A 6,829-nucleotide genomic window follows, 5' to 3' on the forward strand; every position below is an offset into this window, starting at 1 on the left:
CGTTAGATTCTGCCCACACCCCCAACGACCGCTCCTACGATCCCAGGGCCCGGTACCAGGCTACCAGGGACAGCCCTGAGCCCCCTGACATTATTCGAATTAGCCAATCCCAAGCATGTTTGCCCGGCCTCCCCTTTCTTTTCCACGGAAACTATCATCAAAGTGCTTGTTCACAGCTCACTTGCCTCCCTCTGCCCGCCCACTCGGTGCTTGGTGCTTCCCCGGGGTGGCCCTGTCCTGGGGTTCTGTGCTCTCCCCCGGGAGGCTGGGAATGCACAAACTGGAAAATGCCTTCCGGTCTCACCATTCACCACCCGGAAGTAGCTAAAACAACTTCAACTTAACATGTTGGATTTCTCGGGGCGCCTGGGTGGCTCAGTCAGTTAAGCATCTGCCTTCGGCTCAGGTCGTGGTCCCAGGGTCCTGGGATCGAGCCCAGTATCGGGCTCCCCGCTCCGCGGGAAGCCTGCCTCTCCTTCTCCCACTCCCCCTGCTTGTGCTCCCTGCCTCGCTGTGTGTCTCTCTCTCAAATAAGTAAATTTTAAAAAACCATGTATGTGTGCAGAGGTGGTGTGGATGTGAGTGTGCATGGAGGAAAAAAGCTGCTACTCTCAGTAGGCCAAACGCTGAGGTTAAACAACTGACGAGTGTTACTGTGGGGGTTGTTTGTTTTTTGTTTTTTTTCCTGTCAAATTGCTACTTCTATTGTGGAAGACAAAAGCATTTCCATTTCAACAGTTTGTCAGCTTTTTTAATGTTGGGCAAAATCAATATGTTATGAAAATGAAACACCTATAGTTTTGGGGCAAAATTATAAAATTAAACATATAGGTAACCTATTTATATACTGCTATAAAGTATTTTTTGAAGACAGATATGCAAAGAAGCTATTACCTACATGAAATGTATATTTAAAGATTTTTTTTTTCAGCCTGGGAGCCAGGAATATAAAAAAAGAGTGGAGATATTTAACCATAACATACTGTGATTCATCGAACAGCACAAACTTTCATTTCATGGAGTTTATCTGTTGACGTTGATTTAAACTATCATTTGTTTTATCATGAGGGGAACATTAGGTATGTGGTCAAAAATACAAGGATTTTGAACTAATGTTGATTCAAGTTGTGTTGTCTTATCGTATTGTCTTTTCAAAGTGCTGCCAGTTGGAAAGGGAAGCATTGTGTTTACAAATCGGTTTTGAAATGTTTGCCAAAATTTTGGTAGTATCTTTAGTAAAGATGTTTGTCTCCAGCATCCAATAAATAAATAAATAAATAAATAATAAATAAATAAATATTTAAAAAAATAAAAAACCATGTTGGATTTCTCAGTGATGTTTCATTTGAGAATGGTAAGCGGAATGCCAACACGTGTGGGAACAAAGCATAGGTTTGCTTAACTCGGAACAAATAAAGGATGTCGGTTTTACAAGACTATTTAACAGCCTGTGGACTAATAATGCCACCTGGTGGACAAATGAAATATGCCAAGAAGGTTTCTAGGTAGGCGTGTGTGTGTGTGTGTGTGTGTGTGTGTGTGTGTGTGTGTGTGTGTGTGTTAATTAGGGAAGTAGTAGAGATTTTATTTTTTTATTTAAAGATTTTATTTATTTATTTGACAGAGAGAGACACAGCAAGAGAGGGAACACAAGCAGGGAGAGTGGGAGAGGGAGAAGCAGGCTTCCCGCGGAGCAGGGAACCAGATGTGGGGCTCGATCCCAGGACCCTGGGACCATGACCTGAGCCGAAGGCAGACGCTTAACGACTGAGCCACCCAGGCGCCCCAGTAAAGGGATTTTAGTGAATGTTCTTGTGTGAAGTCACAGTAAAGCATATTTAACTGAACCTATAAAAGGTCCAGTTCCTGTGAGCTGTGATATGCAGCTTCTTCCCACATACATTTAACAAGGTTTACTAGTAATTAATACCAGATCCCTCATCTGTCATTTATGCAGAGTCAACTTCAGCAAATTGCTTAATTTCTCTGAGGCTCAGATAATTTACATCCATAATATCAGTTAATTCTCACAAGAGAACACTGCATGGAGGATATTAATATTCTCATTTTTTTAAATGAGAGATCAAATTCTGCGGCTTGAAACAAATTAGGCCTTCTACAGCAGGTAATCCTCCCAGCTGATCAATGCTTTGAATATTATTTAATTTATTAGAACTCTGATTAAATGGCACACAAAACCCCACAGTCTTCTGTTTCTTTAGACGTTTTTATAAATAGAAAATGATTTCTGTTTCATTTGATTTGACATAGACAAAACTTGTGCAAACAAAGACATCAAGCACATTAGATGTGACCTCCATTGGACGGAGATTAGAATATGAAGCAGGTATGGTGGTCTCTCGAGAGAAAATGGCATCCTGTTAAAAAGAAAAGCAAGGGAGACTGGGAAATTGCTATTTGCTCTGGCTTGCCTGAACTGTTGAGACCCTTGGAGGAACTGGAACCCGCACTGTGGACCCTCCCCTCTTCATCCCTCGGAGTGTGGATCTCACTGTGTGAAGAGCAAATGCTCTGCCCAGCCGCACTGCCATGCACCATCCTTCCAACCCCACACGAAGACTCAGCGATGGGCGAGGGCTGGCCCCCGCTCTGCCTTAGCATTTTTCTTTATTTTTTTTAAATCAGGTTTTTTGAAGTATAATTCACACAAAGCAAACTTACTTTTTTATGTATGTATTTTTATCAGTTGTGTTTTTTTGTTAAAGATTTTATTTATCTGAGAAAGAGAGAGAGAATGGGTGGGGAGAGAAGAGGCAGAGGGGGAGGGAGAGGGAGAGAGAATCTTAAGCAGGCTCTGGGCTGAGCGGGGCTTGATCTCCCCACCCTGAGATCACGACCTGAGCCGAAACCAAGAATTCGCACACTGAACCAACTGAGCCACCCAGGCGCCCCTATTTCTATCAGTTTTAACAAATATATGCAACCACATAGCCACCATCACAATTGAGAAGTGGGGTATTTCCATTACCTCAGATTTTCCTTGTCCTGCTGATAGTTATTCTCCTCTGCACAACCCCCAGCCACGGCAACTCCGGCTATACATTTTGTTCTTATAATTTCGTCTTTTCTAAAATGTCATACAAATAGAATCAAACAGCATGTAGCTGTTTGTGTCTGGCTTCTTTCACTTACAGTAATGCTTAAGAGGCTCATTCAGATTGCCACGTGTATCAGGGGTTTTCATGTTTATTGTTGAATAGTATTCCATTGTATGGCTGCATCACCATTTATTTATCCAGTCATCACTTGGTGAATTGCTCATTGGGACTACTAGGAATAAAGCTGCTATAAACATTTGCAAAGATGCTTTCTGTGGACATACATTTTTATTTGATTTGGTTAGAAATCTACAGGTGGAATTGCTTTGTCATATTTAATGTATAAAAATATAAAAGTCTGGGGCGCCTGGGTGGCTCAGTCAGTTAAGCGTCTTACTTGGGCTGGGGTCATGGTCTCAGAGTCCTGGGATGGAGCCCTGCATCAGGGTCCCCTGCTCAGCAGAGAGTCTGCTTCTCTCTCGCCCTCTGCCCCTCCCCCTGCTCATGTTCTTTCTCTCTTGCTCAAATAAATGAATAAAATCTTTAAAAAATATATATAAATCTGCCAAGCTGCTTGTCACAGTGATCATTCAACTTCGCATGCTCACTAGCAATTTTGAGAGTTCCTGTTCCCTGACATTTTCATCTGCACTTGGCATTATTGTCAATTTCTGTGTGTGTGTTTTTCTAATTTGTAGTGATTTTCTGCTATGGTTTGATTTGCATTTTCCTAATGACTAAAGATGGTGATAAGCTCTTCATGTGTATTTTTGCCTCTATCTTGTCGAGGAGGGTTCCTCTAATGTCAATTAGGTCAAATTGGTTATATTTTTTCTAGGTTTTCTTTACCCTTATTGATCGTCTGTTTACTTGTGGTATAAATCACTGAGAGAAAATTAAAAGTCTTAAACTCTAATTATGTATGGGTTTAATTCTTCTTTAAATTTTATAATTTTCTATTGTATCTTGAAGCTCCAAATATTAGGTGAAGCTCCAAATATACATAGAGGAAGGTGATTTTTTTTTTGGTCTATTGACACCTTTTATCATTTCTTTACTCTTTCCCTCTCACTTAGAAACTTTCAACCTATACCTTTATATTTAACTGGCACACATCTTTCAGGTCAGTATCAAAGCTCTGTCTTTTAGCTGAGGCATTGAGAATACTGACATTTAATGTAATTATTTATGTAGTTGGGTTTCAAACTGCCATCTTGCTAGTCATTTTTCTATTTTCTCCTGCTGCTTTCTTTTAAGAATTGTGGGTTGTTTTAAAAATTCCACACTGAATATGTAGATCAAATTGGAGAGAACTGACATCTTAACAATATTGAATCTCTCTATCCATGAAAATGGAATATCTCTCCTCTTATTTAGATCTTTGGTTTCTTTCATCAGTTATGTGGTTTTCCTCATATACATCATACATTTTGTTAAATTCATACCTAAGTATTTCTCTTTTTTGGTGGTAATATAAATAGTACTGTGTTTTTATTTTCAAATCCCAAGAGTTCTTTGCTGGTATATAGGAAAGCAGTTGACTTTGGTATCATAAGATTGTGTCCTGCAATCTCACTATAATCACTAATTAGTTGCATAACTTTTTTTAAAATTTTTATTTCAAAATACTGTTTTTATTATATAAAAGTGTAAAAATCCAGCAAAACCAGAAATACCAGATATATTTTCCTGGGCTTTCACATTTGTTGATTTTTATTCACAATCTCTTTTTCAGCACAAATTACAACCTCAACCCCATTTGCAGTTTGATTATACAACTGCTAAGTGGCAGAAAGGTCTAGAATAAATACATCAGAAAAGAGGCCAAGCCGTGAAACTAAGTTGCATGCAACAGGTCTATGAGGGTGGGGGAAAGTGTCTGGGAAATAAAACAGAGTAAGACAAAGCAATTGGAAGGTTTTAGCTAAAGTTCTTTCAATCACCTTTGTCTTTTGCTCCATGTTTAAGGATGCGCGTGAACTCAATATAATTGAAATTTCCCTTTTTGTCAATTAGGCGCTTCTCTGTACAGCTCATCCACTTCCTCGTCTGTAAACCGATCTCCCATGGTTGTCAGCAGCTCTCTCAGATAATCTTCCTGGATGGTGCCAGGTGCTTCTTCATCAAAGCAAGCAAAAGCACTTCTGATGACATCTTCTGGATCTGTGCCATTTAACTTCTCACCAAACATTGTGAGGAACATAGTGAAATTTATGGGCCCTGGAGCCTCATTAATCATGGCCTCAAGGTATGCATCGGTTGAATTCTTCCCTAGAGAAGCAAGCATATCATGCAAATCCTCCTTGTCAATGAAATCATCTCTGTTCTGATCAATCATGTTGAAGGCCTCTTTGAACTTCCTGACTGCAACTGGTCAAACATGGCGAATACATTGGATGTTGAGTGCTGGGGGCGCTTCTTGGTGGTCTTGGTCTTTGCCTTTTGGCTCGACATGGTGGCTATTTAATTCGCCACCAGACACCTGAATCCGGGGTGCCCTGAACGAGACGATGAGCGACAGCGACGATGGCTGGGCTGTCTAGTTGCATGACTTTTTTTTGTCAATTCTTCAAAATTTTCTACATAACAATCATGTCATCTGCAAACAAAGACAGCTGTATCTCTTCCTTCCCAATCATTATACATTTTATTTCCTTTTATTATCTTACTGCACTAGCTAGGATTTGTAGTTTGATAGTGAATAGGAGTGATGAGGGGAGGCATCCTGGCCTTGTTCCCCATCTTAAGAAGAAAGCATCTTGTTTCTCACAATTAAGTATATAATGTTAACTGTCTATTTTTAAGTAAATTTTGTTTTTTTAAGCAGTTTTAGGTTCACATAGAAAAACTGAGTAGAGAGTATAGAGAGTTGCCATATATCTGGTGCTTCCACATATGCACATCCTCCCCCACTATCAACACCCCCCACCAGAATGGTACATTTGTTACAATCAATGAACCTGCATTGATATAGCAATATCACCCAAAGTCTATAGTTTACATCATGGTTCACTCTTGATGTTGTACATTCTATGACTTTGCACAAACATATAATGGCATGTATCCATCATTATGGTATCATACTTCACTGCCCTTAAGATTCTCAGCATTCTACCTATTCTTCACTCCTCCCCATCCCAACCCCTGGCAACCACTGATCTTTTTTACTATCTTCATAGTTTTGCTTTTTCCAGAATGTCATGTAGTTGGAATCATACAATATGTGGCCTCTCAGATTGACTTCTTTCACCCACTAATATGCATTTAAGTGTCCTTCCTATCTTTTCATGGATTGATAGCTCATTTCCTTTTAGCACTGAATAATATTTCATTGTTAGGATGTACCACAGTTTATTTATCCATTCACCTACTGAAAAACACCTTGGTTGCTTCCAAACTTTGGCAATTATAAATAAAGCTGCTATAAATACCTGTGTGCAGGATTTGGGGTGGATATAAGTCTTCAACTCATTTGAGTAAGTACCAATGAGTATGATTGCTTGATCATACGAAAAGCATATGTTTACTCTTGTAATCAACTGTCAAACTGTCTTCCACAGTAGCTGGACCGTTTTGCATTCCCACTAGCAGTGAATGAGAACTCCTGTTGGTCCACATCTTCACTAGCATTTGGTATTGCCAGTTTTTTATTTTTATTTCTGGATTTTGTCCATTCTGATAGATGTGTATCTCATTGTTGTTTTAATTTGCATTTCCCTAATGACATATAATGCCATGCATCTTTTCAGATGCTTAATTGCCATTTGTGT

General features: G+C 39.6%; 1 pseudogene; it reads right to left on the bottom strand.

The window, feature by feature from the left end:
* Nucleotides 1-4,851: 4,851 nt before the first annotated feature.
* On the bottom strand, nt 4,852-5,513 carry LOC114208863 (myosin regulatory light chain 12B pseudogene; annotated as a pseudogene).
* Nucleotides 5,514-6,829: the final 1,316 nt, after the last annotated feature.

Source organism: Eumetopias jubatus, unplaced genomic scaffold (genome assembly GCF_037043125.1).
Source record: "Eumetopias jubatus isolate StellerSeaLion01/CBP00866 unplaced genomic scaffold, mEumJub1_p1.0 scaffold_16, whole genome shotgun sequence".
Classification (NCBI taxonomy): domain Eukaryota; kingdom Metazoa; phylum Chordata; class Mammalia; order Carnivora; family Otariidae; genus Eumetopias; species Eumetopias jubatus.